At 34.8% G+C, this 16,625-nt stretch overlaps 1 long non-coding RNA gene across 4 annotated transcripts; it reads right to left on the reverse strand.

The window, feature by feature from the left end:
* Window positions 1–330: 330 nt before the first annotated feature.
* Window positions 331–9,272, reverse strand: LOC112029669 (uncharacterized). 4 transcript variants are annotated; one of them, XR_010624054.1, is made up of 8 exons: window positions 8,859–9,272; window positions 4,205–4,332; window positions 3,953–4,009; window positions 3,750–3,842; window positions 3,345–3,423; window positions 2,371–2,442; window positions 1,540–1,609; window positions 331–871 (listed from the first exon to the last, which is right to left on the reverse strand). It is a non-coding gene; the product is annotated as an uncharacterized LOC112029669 (long non-coding RNA). The 4 variants fall into 4 exon arrangements; XR_010624056.1 differs by having other exon boundaries at window positions 3,345–3,418; window positions 3,953–4,019; XR_010624053.1 differs by having other exon boundaries at window positions 3,953–4,019.
* Between the last annotated feature and the right edge of the window lie 7,353 nt (window positions 9,273–16,625).

A 16,625-nucleotide genomic window follows, 5' to 3' on the forward strand; every position in this document is an offset into this window, starting at 1 on the left:
TTATCGTGCAGTTTCTCCCCAGTTTGAATGTGTAGTACTAGCATTATTCTTTCTGAAAATACCCCTTCATTCTTACGCTGTGTGGAGGGATTATGCGTCCAATTTGAATCCTTAGAAAATTTCTCAATTGATAAATATTATGTTCCTCTTAAAATTTCTTGAGCTGTTCTTGAGTCATTTATCGTGCAGTTTCTCCCCAATAATGGTCCACATTCAACATTTGAAGCAAGTCCAGCAGATTATGTATCATTAGAAGTTTCTTTAACATAATTCATAAGAGACAAATGTTACATTGAAGAAAGAGAGAGATAGAGAGAGAGAGAGAGTCGATTCAAAAATAAAATTATCTACAGAGCATGAATCCATTATCCATGGAGTGATTAATACAAAAGAATCTCCAACGTTGGTGTGACAAATTTTTGGCCTTGGCTAATTAGAGTGTAATTTTTGGCCTTGGCTGATTAGGAGATAAATCTTCCACCAAATTTTGAGGATTACAGGAATCATCCCACTTCCCTCAAATAATGGCCTTACATTAGTTAGATGAATGCAAGGACTTCTCTCTAGCAAACACTTGAATTTCTGACAGTAGCTGAGTAGTTCTTAACGTGGCTGTAGGCCTAAGGCAAATAAAATGTTTTTGATCCCTTCTCTGCCAGATTTTCCAATTATACCACACTCGTAGGCCATAGTTTCATACATTTCATCCCTCCTTCCATGGTATTTCCAGGCTTATTGCGTCTTTAAAAGCTTTAGCCTTAGACATCTTGATCCCTTCTCCCATAAATTTCTGGGTTTATAATGCCTGGCTATACCTCTACAGTGTGTAACTTATATTGTGCTCTAGATGAAAGTGTTGGACTTATCAATGCTGAAAGTGAAAGGATGAGAGGAAAGAAAATTTAGTAAATTTTCATATTGCCATATGTAGTGAAATTGAAATCAATGTGTCTGATTTGATGGAAACAAGCTATATACTTTTACCACTAATTTGAAGCGTTCACAAGTTGTGGATCCTATCTAAAAAATGATGCAATATTTATTTTGTTCTCGGATCAATAGTCCAAATATGACATACAGAGACAGAATGATAAAGAAATTTCTAAACAAAATTTTGTGCTTAGGTTGACGCTTTCATTTTTTACCGTCAAGAATTTATCAAATATATGTATATAACCAAAAATATGAAAGTTTTGATCTGTAGTGGAATTGAAATCAATGTGTCTGATTTGATGGAAACAAGCTATATACCTTTACCACTAATTTGAAGTGTTCACATGTTGGGGATCCTATCTAAAAAATTGTACAATATTTATTTTGTTCTTAAATCAAGAGTTTAAAAATAACATACAAAGACAGAGAATAATAAAGAAATTTCTATACACAATTTTGTGCTTAGGTTTGACGTTTTCACTTTTTACCCTCAGGAATTTATCAAATATAACCCAAAATATAAAAGTTTTGATCATTAGGACCAAGAAACTAATAAATGCAAAACAAATAGATTCGCTTTAAAATGAGAAGTAAAATAAGAAATACCAGGAATAATCAATGTTACCACCATGCACTCTTGGCGTGGTGGCCACTCTACAAGGGTCAAGATTCAAGTCTGCAGGAGGAAACTTTACACATATAAATACTTAGATTAAATTAGGGTAAAATTTCTTTGTATAAATAAATAAAAAGGGAGAAGAATAATCAATGTTCTGATTAATAGATTATCCTAAGACCTGCCATCTCAAAACCAAGCATATGATACTAAGAATGTTCATGAATAGAAATAATTAAATCAAAGACACATAATGGCTGTAACAGCAAGATAATAGTTTCATTTTTTAGTCAACGAAGAATCATGGCAATGCCTATCACAAGACCGAATGTCCAAACTTATCTAAAGATAAAAAATATTGCACTTCAAAGTCTTTGCTATATTGCTATTACTAGACTACTGACTTCAAGTCTACAACAGAGACTTTACTGTTCAAAAAGATTGCTACTTAAAAAGGTTCAAATTAATATGCACACACTCATGATCTCCTAAAAGACAAAAACAAAATAATTAAAAGCCTTGTATCTTGGGGCCACCCTCAAGGAATTCTTCCTTGTACCTGGTGTGTGTGGGATGGGATGATTACATAAACCCGAGAGTTGAGATACTAAAAAATATCTGCATATCCTTGTTTGTCACCAAAATAAAAAATAAAAAAATAAAAACCCTATTGGACCAACCAGTGCATTGATGATTATATGTTTGTAAAAACTCCATATTGTTTTAGCAATGGAAATAATCACATATAAATTGAAAACAAGCGGAAAACATGTGACAGAGAATTGATACGCAGAACTAATACATTATGAAGCAGGACATACCACCCCAAGTGACATCATCTGCTGAAAGAATGTGCATTTCTACAAAGACATCTGCTTATCTTCGTCTGATTACTGCAAAGACAAATCATACACCAGTTTTTTGGATAAATAATTCAGAATTATCGCAGAAAATATTTTGAGTGAAAACTTGTGTTGACTTGCAAGTTACAGCAGGTCCTCTTAAGAGTTTTTGAGAAAGAAGAAGATAGGGGCTTAAAAAAATACACAAAAGATGCATAAAATGGTCACTTTTTAAATTAGAATTTAGAATAATATTTCAGCTCCCATTAGCTTGTGTCGTATGGTATTGCAGATGCAATTTCTGAAAATGAGAACTGCAATTTCAATTAGCTTAGCCTAGAAATGAGACGCAAGAGACGATTAAAAAGGCTGAGCATATTACTTAGACCATTATTGATATGGTCCAACCCAGCCCAAGTAACAAAAATAATTCCATTAGCCAAAAGGAATGGAAACTAAAATTATTCTAATTATGGTTGTTTTTTTTACTAACAAAAAAACAACTTTATTTTTATAATTCAATTTCCATAAATAAAATACTACTTATCTCAATATGGCACACTATTATTTTTTTAAGGAGAGGAAAACAAAAAAACTTAAGAGTTTAAGCTCAAAAACTAAATGATCATGAGGAATTTGAGCAGGGCATAGCAGTCTCCATGCAATCAAAAAAAAAAAAAAAAAAAAGAAGGTAAAAATTTGAGCGGGGAGTTAGCAAAAATTTGTTTATAAAGACAATAAATATGAAGATCCCAGCAAATTTTTCCCATCACAACTATTAAAGACGAGAGATCAATTCCAGCTCCTGGGAAAAATTAAATAAGATATTCAATTCAAGCAAAGCAAGAATCTATAATCAAAAAACAAATCAGAGGACGAGCTGCCAAAAGATAGAAAGCATATATAGGGCAATAAATTGGTGGTAACTTCTCTAGCTCCCATTAGATTCATACCTGCTCCACTTTTAGCACCCAAGAGACAACACAGAAGAGCAATGGAGAGTTCTGTGGACAACTCCTCACCCCCTCTACCCTAAGTAAGGTAGAAATCTAAATTAGAAATATATATAAAATATATGAACTATGAAGAAAATTGGCAATGAGACTAACTCTTCCCCATTGTGCCATGATTGAATTTCAACAGCTATTACACATAATGAACTCTTTTTTTTCTTTTTCTTTTTCTTTTTTCTTTTTTATATTAAAAAAGGGGTCAGTTTTTTTAGCCTAAAATGCCAGCTTAATTTCACTACTACATCTTTTTTTTAAACTCACTTTTTCTAGGAACAACTGTACTTTTATACACCTTATTGTTTAAAACAAAATAAGCTCAGCCAAACAAAATAAAAATAATACAACCTCAAACATTGGTGCTGCAGTTGGACTGCAATCAACATGTATGGCAACCTTTCCTTTATCAGGTTGCAACAAACTCGGCCTTCCAAGTTCAGCCTGCATTTACAAAAATTAGTAGACAACATTACAAGTATTCACAAAACACAGGAGGAAACTGCTTAGTGTAGATATGTGTTGAAGATCCAGCATCTCGGACCATTATATACCTTCACACTGGAAATAACATCTGTTTCCCCCAAACTGATTCTTGCTGAACCATTTGCCTGCCATTAACTCCATGAAATACGTAAAAACCAGCAGAAAAGTTCAGTTTGTCACAAAGAAAGCAGGTCAATGCTGACGTAAAACTACTAAGCAAATCAAATTAGACTTAATTCTAGTTAATTGGTTTTGGCTATATGAATCCTTTTCGTGCATCAGACTATGTTTCAATAAAGTATATGAAAAGAATGTTATACCTGGAGTATAACTCCAGTTTTGACATAAATAGGACTGTAAGTTAATCTTTTTCAACCATCAGAACGAAGGTCTTGAGCAATGCCACCCTGTATGAAGTGCTCTTCTTCCAGAGATAGTCCCACCATTTCTGCACATACATAAATTGAAAAGAAATAATGGTTGCAATGTTATATATAATTAGAACTTGTAAATAATGGGAGAAGATATTGGAAAAAAAAAGAAAGAAAAAGGAAGGTACTGGGAGAAACTAAAGGAACAGCAATATTGCTGAAGGAAACCATTATGTGTTAAAAAAGATGCTACACTTAACAATAGTTCCTAAAGTCAAAAAGAAATTCAAGTCTTTTATACCCATGTTTTGTTAAGGAGAAAGAAGACCCCTTATTGGCAGAGGGGGGGAAAAAAAAAAAAAAACCAACAACAACAGACACATAAGTCAATAAAACCAATTTCTTTATTAAAAGGGCATGAACAATGTGCTCCTTACAAAGATCATTTCTACAAACAGAACTGTAGTAAACTTGTGTCTATAAATATTTGTAATGTTTCCTTTTATTTGGCCAGAGCATATACGTATCAAGTAATACTTTGGTAGATCTCCCATTAAAAGCCTCAAAACAAGGACATAAGTGAAGGGAAAATGGAAAGAAAAGCTAAAGAGGGAAAGAATAGACACAGAATGGGAACAATATTGTATGCCAGAGGGATTCAGATGCTTCATTAGCAATATCCATAACAGTTTATTGCTTTGCTAAGTTTGTAACAGTTAACTGGAGTAATTGATTTGCTAAGAACATCATACGTAAAGGGGTTGAGTGCAAATGATGTAGGACACAATTTATTATTTAATTATTGTAATTTATTATTTTTGGTATTTTTATGTAAAAAAACGTTATTTTAGGTTTAGGTGATGTATTTCCTTATTTTTAGGTGTATTTAATGCTTTTTAGGTCAAATTTTATTCCTGTTATGGTTAGGTATCAATTAGGAGTTATTTTAGATTATATTTTCTTGTCTGTCAAGTTTTAAGGAGCTCTTAAATAGGCCCCTAAGTCTGTAAACGTTTTTCATAGTTTATTATCAATAAAAATTCAGACTTGTGTCTATTGTATTCTCTGGTGGATTCCAGACCTATCACCTTGTGGATTCAAGGAACCCCTCGTGGACTCGAGGTTTACTACCTAGGAACTAACAGTTTAGTTTCTATTCCATCAAGAAAGCATCGTGTGTGCTCTTCTTTAGGCTTCCGCGACATCAGTTGGTATCAGAGCCTTGACTTACCCTAGTCTGATTGCTAACCGGCGAGACGGTAACCACCACAACAACGACGAATAACTTAGCAAGTATTACGTGACGTACAACAAGCACTCACAAATATCTATGCTAAGATGGCGCCGTTGAAGAATGGAAACAATAGGGATAACTGCAGCGGAGACATAACTCACGGGCAACCTATTGGTAAGCAAATTTCATATAGACCTTACAAGAGAATTGCAAGTTTTAATGGTTATTTTTTAAAAGAAGATTTTCTTGATTGGTTACTTGATCTAGAGGATTTATTTGACTATGAGAATATTTGTTATGAGAGAAAAGTTGGACTTGCTTTGTATAAACTTAGTAAGTATGCCTTATGTTGGTGGGAACGAGTACAATCTGATAGAATTCGACAAGGTAAAGACAAAATTAGATCATGGCCAAGGATGAAAAAGATGCTTGCTATCAAATTTTATCCTTTAGATTGTGAAGAAATCTTGTCGTATACAATACAAGATTATTATTGGCCAAGGAGTTCATACTTGAATTATGTTGAAGAGCCAAATATTCCACCATTAAAGGAAGAATTACATGTTAAAGAAAATATTGTTCTTGAAGAATATGGAGACGTCAAAGAAGAGAATATCGAGATTTTTGAGGAAATTAATGAAGGTCTTGTTATAGAAAAAGAACCTAAAATCAAGATTGTGGAGGAGATTAATGAAGACCCTATTATAGAGAAAGATCTTGAGGTTGAGATAGTAGAGACCATCAAAGAAGAAATTATAGAGGAAGTTGTCAACAATCTTGATAAAATCAAGTTAGATGATTGCAACATTCAAACTTCTATTATTTTATTAGAAGACACCGAAACAAAGTTTATTGATTTTATTGGGGTGGAAAGATTTGATTTGATCATTGACTCTTATTTGATGAATATTGTCAATTACATGAAGATCAAGGGAGAAGAAGTTCAAGTTGCCCAATTAATGACTTTCAAGTTTGGCAAGAAGACAAAGAAGATGAAGTATTCAAAGTATTTGTTCTCTTGGCATGGGAGATTTCAGATTTCAAAGATGAACTCGAGGACGAGTTTGTTTCAAGTGGAGGGGTCTGATGTAGGACACAATTTATTATTTAATTATTGTAATTTATTATTTTTGGTATTTTTATGTAAAAAAACGTGATTTCTTCTAGGTTTATGATTTCGTTTGGTATTAATTGATTGGTTAATTATGTTTGGTGATATGGATCGCATTGCAAGGGATATGGAACTTATTTTTCAGTTTCTCGGAATCCAAACAGTATACTAATAAAACTCAAAACCTTTATAAAAGAACACATTTTTCAGTTACTTGAAATCCAAACAGTATAATAATAAACCTAGAATATACAAGTTCCTGATATGCACAATTCTTCAGAACCATTTGATGCACAAATTCCTCTTTATCTGGCATGATAACAGCTGAGTAATACCAACACAAAATTATCATCATAATGTAACTAGAACAGCCCACAAAGCTTGTGAGTTTCATCTTCTCTAACTTGATGAAATGGGAGAATTGCCAACTTCTTAGCATATGCATAACCAAATTACAATAGCATAGAATATGTTGGCCTTCTCCCCAGAAATTTCTCCAATAGTATTTCCTGTTTATTAAGGCATCCAGCAATGAAAATAATAAAGAACTTACACATATTAGAGCTAATTACTCTTGACACAGTGGTTTTTAAGTGTATGTTTACAATTGATTTTAGTACAACCACAAAGCCTACCACAAACAAATTATTATCTAGATTCTGCGTAAGCATCTACAGGACTTTTAAAAATAATAATAATAATTTTAAAACAAGTTTTGTTATTACTATGCCATTATTCAAGTTCATCAGCCTCTAAGGGCTTACAAATAGACATTCTAGCTAGTGTAGTCCCACCAAAATTTGACAGTTCACAAATGCATACAGGGTTTTGAAACAAATGCCATTGAAAGAAAACTAAAATAAAAACTTATAGACAGACAGAGCAACCACCAAAATTAGTGTGTATTTGGATGAGTATTTTTTTTTATTTTTTATATATAGGTATTTTTATTGGCTTATTTGCTTAAAAATTTAGCCAGGAAAACGTAGAGCTGTACCAAGAAAAAGTTTATATTTAAAAAGATGTACATAAGCTGCTGCTGAAAATAAGATTGATTTTATGCTAAAATAAGTGGGCCCTTAAATACATAAGCAAACTTATTATACAAAAATTTCTCAACAAACAAAATCAAGACTAAAAAAGAAAAATAAAAACCGTGATATGGCGGCAAAAAATCCGTGATATGAATATGTATAAAAAGTATTCATTATTCTAGCAATCAATCTGGTTTCAAGTTCAACAATTCAAATAGCCTAAGCAAAGCCAATCACCAACTAAAACCACCTATTCTTACGTTGTTCAGGGATCTGCTACTCAACTTAACTCCACAAAGGCTTATTGCAGCAGGGTTCGCAAGTCTGTTTCCACTTGACCACTATCTAGCCATGCACTACATCCTTAAATTTGATTTTGACATCAATATAATTCCCCAAAAAAAAAAAAAAATTTAAATTCAATAGAACCCCCAAAATCATATAGCTAGTGCTCAGCAGCACAACTACTTTTGGTTTGCTGGAACTGCACTGAACCAAGTGCATTAATAAGACTGGTGATATCCCATGCCAACAATCTTTATTTGTTTATGTTATACCCTTATACCACCCTGCCACTTTGAATCATCTCACTGGATTTACTCTACAATTTTTCTTTAATCCACAACCCAAAAACAAAAATGGCAGCTGTGAGAGTTTTTAAATGGCAATGAGATTTGAGGAGCCAAAAATTAGGACAAAGTTTTTCTCTAAACTGGGTTCGAGGAGTGTCCTGAATTTCACTCACATAACTCCACTAAATAGGTTCTGATAGGGTAATGAATTTATATACAACAACCACAACGACCAAACCTTAGTCCCAAAATTTTGAGGTCAGGCATGGATCCTCAACAGACTAGTCAGGTCGGCTGCATGTAAAATTTTCCCACAAGTCTATTCTATCCAAAGCCATACTCTCTCTTACTTCCTTGATTTACATATACTTTTTTCGCGCTCTCAACTTAAATCAACTCACTCCTTCTCACTGAAATTGACTTAATTGAATGGTCCCATGAATCTGTGCAGAGTATACAACCATTTTATGCAAATTTGTATGTTTTTACTACTGTATACAAGAATTTGCATAAGTAAATATTTAATTTTTAAGCAATTAACATCTCCAATAATTTACAGAACACCATCTACAAAGCTAAAATTTTAAGGAAAAATCATAGCACCTCATATAATGTTAACAAACCAAAATGTCTAAAAAAGAAAAAAACTTGCCGTGATATAAACTGTGTGGTCGCCGGTGAATTGATGCCGGAATTTTTGTATTTCCGTCGGAGACGCAGACGAACGATGACGCTGCCTGTGCCACCGTGAGAGACAGTCGAGAAGGAATTGATGGGGAGGGTTTAGCAATGAGTGAGATCAAGAAAGCTAAAATCGTGGCGCGAAATCGCGTTTTCTGTGTGACTCGAGAGTTACTAAGTATAGGCCGTGGAATCATGGTCTCAAATCTCCATTTTTTTTAAAGCAAATACTGAATTTGGCACATATCGGTGTCTTCAACAGATATTTACGCTAAAGTTGAAGTTGAGGGAACGGAAGAGAGAGGAAAAGAATGGAAGAGAAAAGAAAATATTCTCCCTAGGAGGTTGGGATATAGGAAGGAAAGGAAGTCAGAAGTGATGAATATTTTTGTTTGGTATATAAAAGGATGGAAAAAGAATATGTGTATTTTTACATTTATTTCTCTTGAGAAAAAGTAAATAGTTACATACTTTTTAACCTATGAGGGGTATTTTAGTAATTTTCTGATATAAGCATCAAAACCTTTTTTTTTTTTTTGATAAGAAACATCAAAACTTGTCATATCTTTATCCCTTTCCCATCATTCCCTCTCTTTTCGCCCAATAGCAAAATAGCTACTCCTCCTTCCTCCTCTTTTCTCTTCCTTCATCTCCACCTATCTATCAAATTATAATATGTGATAATTATTACTTTTTTATGATTTATTTGGAAAGTCACTTTTTGACAAAATACCCTATTTAAAGTCCCTTAAAAAATAAAAATAAAAATAAAAATAAGGAAAAATGAATCCCAGAAAAAAATTATAAACACAAACTTGAAATATATACATGGGATAATCCTAAGATTAGCGTTGGGGCCCTACTTTCAGAAAGGACAATATTCTATTCTTTTTTTTTTTTTTTTTTTTGCAGGAAAAATATCTGTCTTCATATAGAAAGAAAAGCATGCAAAACCTGACACAACTCAAGTACTAACCTTCGAACCTTTTACCAACCTGGACAACTATACTTGCTACCCAACCACCACGGATTCAAGGCAACAAAGAAGGCTGATATTTTATGATGCCATATATTTAAAAAACAAACAAAAATAAAAAATGAAATTCTAAATAATAATTAATAACCTTAACATGAACGCTAATTTCCTCCAAAGGTAAAAAAGCTAGCTCCACGACAACTTAGACAGTAGACAGTAGTATGTTGCAAGCCATGGCGATATTGAGTTGAGTCTTTGAGATCGAGCTAGGGAATAGTTGAACCCATGGAGATTTGGCCGCCGCTGGTTTCACTGTCATGTTCACCGGTTAGACTCAGATAAACAAAAGTAGTCTTAATTAAAAAACAGGTAGAAAGTTGGACAATTTAGATCAGCTCGTAGCAAACCAATAAAACCGATTCAATCAAACAGAGAGTTTAATACAATACAGAAAGAAAAAGCTGCAAACCCTCACACACCTCAAACGCTAGTTCATAACACACCATTACATTTTTATATTTTACAAACCGATAAAGACCAAACATAGAAATCTAAATAATGACAACTATTTTTTTTTTTCCAAGCGTGAAAGCAGATATCTTCCTCGAAAGGTACGTGGAAGCTTCACGACCACTTAGACAGTACGTATATTTCTGTAATTACTAAGGCATCGTGGTAGTCACAGCTAGGGAAGTTGGAGTCATAGCAATTTGGCTGCTGCTGGTATCACCGTCATCGTCACTGGCGGCGCCATTGACACGGACAGTAGTTTGGCGACGGCCACCGTTACGTTTACACTTGCGCAGTGCAAAAAAGAGCATGGCAATGAGTATCAGAAGGTATATTATTTTCCCCCCAACGTCAAGGTACAACAGCAACTTTTCTTCCCTGTCACAAAAGAAAATTGTATCAACACCCTAAAACAAAACAAACAAACAGAAATAACCATACAATATATATAGCCACTGTTACCCGTTGAGAGGAAGAGGAGCGAAGTAGGGAAATGGCTTTGGCATGGCAGAACATCATTACCATAGGCAGCCTTGTTGATAGGATTAATAGCAAACACTGAATGATGCAAATCTGAGGAAACAAAATTAGACCAAGCATTACACATATTACCTGAAAGGGCAGAATTGGCTGAGTGTAAGGCATCATTGGTACCATTTGTACCAGCAGATGAGGATGCATGAGAATTGATCATTGAAATCAATTGTTGATACTGCTCTGAAGTAAAAGGGAATGAGTTGACCTGTGAAATATCAGCACTGCCTTGATCACCTTCAACCAAGACTTGATTTGCCATAGCCACTTTGCCTCGTTGCTTGTAACCAGGAGGGAATCCTACTAACTTGTAGCATTTCTCCATGACATGGCCAAGCTTCCCACAGTGACTACACACAGGCCTCCCTTTTGTGTTATTTCCTCTGATATACCTGTTGTTCCCTGGAAATGAATTTTCTTGATTGAATCCTTGATTCTTGACTGCAAGAGCAGTTGATTCAACTGAGGGAGCAACATTGAAATCCAAACATCTTTGCCTTTCCTCTTGAATTACCAAAGAAAATGCCTTATCAATGGAAGGACTAGGCTCCATCATGAGAATCTGTGTTCGAACTTGAGAATAAGAATCATTCAAGCCATTTAAGAATTGCATAAGTGAGTCTTGATGCTGAAGTGCTGTGATTTTGTCATTTACATCACAAGTGCATTTACCACATGAGCAGCACGGTAAGGGCCTGAAATTCAATAGTTGATCCCAAGCAGCTTGAAGATCAGTGAAGAATCCTGTAATTGTGGCTGTACCTTGCATCATAGTTGAAATTTGCTTCTGAAGTTGAGAGATTCTTGGTCCATTGGCTTGGGAGAAACGTTTCTTGAGAGTGTTCCATACCTCAAATGCAGTGTCTCTGTAAATTACACTAGCAATGAGGTGAGGAGAAACTGAATTCAAGATCCATGAAGAGATCATTGAATTGCATTTGGACCAAGCTTTCTTCTCTAATGGTGTGATTGCCATTGAAGCATTGATGGATCCATCAACAAATCCAAGTTTGCTTTTGGCATCCAAAGCCATTATCATTGCTCTGGACCACATAGGATAATTGTTCTCAGTCAATGGTTGAGTAACCAAAATCGCACCTGGTGTTTCACCATGGTGCAAGAAAAATGGACTTCTCGGATCTTCCATTGGAGTCAGCTCTCGCTGAGAAGCATTAGAAGCATTTTGAGTATTCGACGCCATTGAAGTAGGCTCGTGCTCTGATACCATATTACAAAACAGAGATGAAGAAAGCCAAGATTCTATGAATGTAAGAGAGAGTGTTTGAGAGAGAAGATTAGAAACTTTCTCTTGATATTGTAATAATCATGAACCTATACACAATCTAGGAATATATACATCTCTGTATCTAAAGCTCAAAACAGAATGTAACAGACTAAACAGAAAATGAGGGAAGCAGTTATAACACGTGGGAGAGTTAGTTACAGCACGTGAGATACAATATGAATAAAATTAATAGCTAAACTACATGCCGTTTATCAACTAAACTTATTTACACTTGCAGCTTGTTTATGTCGTTTAGTTCTATTTGTTTCTGTGTTTGCTTAGTTCTTCTTTTCTTCCTTCTTGTTCTGTGATCCTTTCTTCTTTACTCCTTTCTACTTCACTGCTAACTGATATAACATTTTCAAAATCTAGATAAATATTATGTGTTTGGGGTAGGCTTTGTGGTTGTACTAAAATCAATTGTAAACATACAATTAAAACCACTGTGTTAAGAGTAATAATTAGTTCTAATATGTTGAAGTTCTTTATTATTTCCTTTGCTGGATGCCTTAATAAACAGGTAATAGTATTGGAGAAATAGCAGGGGAGAAGGTCATCATGTTCTAAATTATTGTAATTTGGTTATGCATATGATAAGAGGTTGGAAATTCTCCCCTTTCCGTGAGTTACACAAAATATTAGAGAAGTTGAAACCCACGAGCTTTGTGGGCTATTATTGTTACATTATGTCATTATGATGAGAATTTTGTGTTGATATTATTAGGCTATTACCATACAAAAAGGAATTTGTGGATCAAATAGCTCCGAAAAATTTGTGCATGAAGAGTTTTATTAATGTTTGGATTCCAAGAAAAATAATATTTATTAGTTCATAATTTTTGCTATAACTTGCAATATAGAGAATTATGAGTGATAGAAGTGTAAACCCACCACTTTACTTTCACAACTCATTGTGTGACAAAGTGTAACAAAAATTAAGAACTCTTTTTTTTTTTTTTGGTAGTCCAAGTAATTTTCTTTCTAATATTGAACTCATAAGCCAGCTATGAATCGCATGGCTCTACGTTTCTGTCTTTTTTGAAGGACCCCGCATCCCTCGCTACCCTATTATTAATATGATACTATTGCCTCTCTATCTCTCTCTCTCTCTAAGGAAAGAACTCTATTTTTCTCTCTCCACGACTTCTTCTTTCTAACCACTTCTAAAATTGATAGAAAAACATGATACCGATATCTAAGGGAGGACCAACACATTTGTCTTCCACTAGAAAAAAATCATTGCTCTCTCTCTCCTTTCTAATCTCTTTCTACTTTCAAGACAAAAAACATAGTTTTATCTCTCCTTTTTAATCTCTTACTTCTCTCTCTCTCCTTCTAGTCCCAAAGCTAACCAAAATCTTTCTCTCTCTCCACATTCTTGTTAGAAAGCTTACTAAAATATATTTTTCTTTCTCCCACTTCTACCTACAAAGCTAATTTACACAATACATTTCTCTCTCTCTTTTCTACTCTCTTTCTCTTTCTAGTCTCTGTCTTTTCTACTCTCTCTCTCTCATCTAACCACAAAACAAACCAAAATCTCTCTATCTCCTTTCTTCTCTCTCTCTCTCTCTCTCATCTAGCCACCAAACTAACCAAAATCTCTTTCTCTCTCCTCTAGGCCACAAAACTAATCAAAATCTTTCTCTCTCTTTCTCTCTAGCCACAAAATTAACTAAAATCTTTCTTTCTCACTCTCTTTTCTACTCTCTCTCTCTCTCTCTCTCTCTCTCTCACATCTAGCTACAAAACTAATTAAAATCTTTCTCTCTCTTCTAGCTAGAAAGCTGCTAAATATTCTCTCTCTTCTAGCTAGAAAGCTGACTAAATTCTCTCTCTCTCTCTCTCTCTCTCTCTGCTACAAAGCTAAGTTACCCAAGACTAAAATATATGGGTGGAACCCACACGTTCGTCTTTCGAGAACATGGATCTCTCTATATATGCCATGGTATAAGTCATATACCCCATTGTCATCGTGTCCATAAAGAATAGCTTAATTAGGGCTTGTCTCAGATTCAATTCCAAAGGGAGGTTCTGCCATGCCAAAGCCATTTCCCTACTTCGCTCCTCTTCCTCTCAACGGGTAACAGTGGCTATATATATTGTATGGTTATTTCTGTTTGTTTGTTTTGTTTTAGGGTGTTGATACAATTTTCTTTTGTGACAGGGAAGAAAAGTTGCTGTTGTACCTTGACGTTGGGGGGAAAATAATATACCTTCTGATACTCATTGCCATGCTCTTTTTTGCACTGCGCAAGTGTAAACGTAACGGTGGCCGTCGCCAAACTACTGTCCGTGTCAATGGCGCCGCCAGTGACGATGACGGTGATACCAGCAGCAGCCAAATTGCTATGACTCCAACTTCCCTAGCTGTGACTACCACGATGCCTTAGTAATTACAGAAATATACGTACTGTCTAAGTGGTCGTGAAGCTTCCACGTACCTTTCGAGGAAGATATCTGCTTTCACGCTTGGAAAAAAAAAAATAGTTGTCATTATTTAGATTTCTATGTTTGGTCTTTATCGGTTTGTAAAATATAAAAATGTAATGGTGTGTTATGAACTAGCGTTTGAGGTGTGTGAGGGTTTGCAGCTTTTTCTTTCTGTATTGTATTAAACTCTCTGTTTGATTGAATCGGTTTTATTGGTTTGCTACGAGCTGATCTAAATTGTCCAACTTTCTACCTGTTTTTTAATTAAGACTACTTTTGTTTATCTGAGTCTAACCGGTGAACATGACAGTGAAACCAGCGGCGGCCAAATCTCCATGGGTTCAACTATTCCCTAGCTCGATCTCAAAGACTCAACTCAATATCGCCATGGCTTGCAACATACTACTGTCTACTGTCTAAGTTGTCGTGGAGCTAGCTTTTTTACCTTTGGAGGAAATTAGCGTTCATGTTAAGGTTATTAATTATTATTTAGAATTTCATTTTTTATTTTTGTTTGTTTTTTAAATATATGGCATCATAAAATATCAGCCTTCTTTGTTGCCTTGAATCCGTGGTGGTTGGGTAGCAAGTATAGTTGTCCAGGTTGGTAAAAGGTTCGAAGGTTAGTACTTGAGTTGTGTCAGGTTTTGCATGCTTTTCTTTCTATATGAAGACAGATATTTTTCCTGCAAAAAAAAAAAAAAAAAAAAGAATAGAATATTGTCCTTTCTGAAAGTAGGGCCCCAACGCTAATCTTAGGATTATCCCATGTATATATTTCAAGTTTGTGTTTATAATTTTTTTCTGGGATTCATTTTTCCTTATTTTTATTTTTATTTTTATTTTTTAAGGGACTTTAAATAGGGTATTTTGTCAAAAAGTGACTTTCCAAATAAATCATAAAAAAGTAATAATTATCACATATTATAATTTGATAGATAGGTGGAGATGAAGGAAGAGAAAAGAGGAGGAAGGAGGAGTAGCTATTTTGCTATTGGGCGAAAAGAGAGGGAATGATGGGAAAGGGATAAAGATATGACAAGTTTTGATGTTTCTTATCAAAAAAAAAAAAAAGNCTCTTACTCATCACAGATCAAAATTTGATCCTAGATCCTCCTCTTGTGTTTTTCTTGGTTACCCGTTTGGTGTTAAGGGTTATAAATTGCTTGACCTAACTACCAAAAGGATTTTTGTTTCCAGAGATGTTCATTTTCTTGAAACAGTCTTCCCTTTTGTTTCTTCTTCTCCATCTTCATCTCCTCACACTAGCATTCCTTTACCTCATCTCTTCCCTTCAGTGTCTAATCCTACTTCTTTGTTTGATTTTCCTGACCACAATGCTATTCCTTATGATTCCACTACTTCCATTCCATCTTCTACAGCTTCCTCTCTTCCCACTTCTACAGATTTACATGTTCCTAATTCTGTAGATTCACCTCTTGCTACTTCTGCAGATACTATTTCTGCAGAATTACCTGTCCTTCCTTCTTCAAACATTCCACCCATTATTCCTCCCATCACTACATCATTTGTTCCTTTGAGGAAGTCTTCCAGAGTATCTAAACCACCTGCATACCTGACTGATTTCAAGTGCAGCACAGTTGTCAGTAATGAATCTGCTCATTCTTCTTCTGCCACCAAGTCAGGTAATCACTACCCTTTGTCCACTTACCTTAACTCCTCCAAACTATCCCCCACTTATGCACACTTTTGTTCTTTAATCTCTACCATTCCTGAGCCTACATATTACCATGAGGCAGTCAAGGATTCTAATTGGCAGGCTGCTATGGCATCTGAGATTGCTGCTTTGGAAGCAAATAAAACCCGGACCATTACACATTTACCTCCTCACAAAAGGGCAATTGGGTGTAAATGGGTTTATAGGGTGAAGTATAATGCTGATGGCTCTTTGGACAGATACAAAGCTAGGCTTGTAGCCAAGGGTTTCACTCAGCAAGCTGGTTTGGACTTCACTGATACTTTCTCTCCAGTTGCTAAGC

The sequence above is a fragment of the Quercus suber genome, unplaced genomic scaffold (genome assembly GCF_002906115.3).
Source record: "Quercus suber isolate HL8 unplaced genomic scaffold, Cork oak 2.0 scaffold_395, whole genome shotgun sequence".
Lineage (NCBI taxonomy): Eukaryota > Viridiplantae > Streptophyta > Magnoliopsida > Fagales > Fagaceae > Quercus > Quercus suber.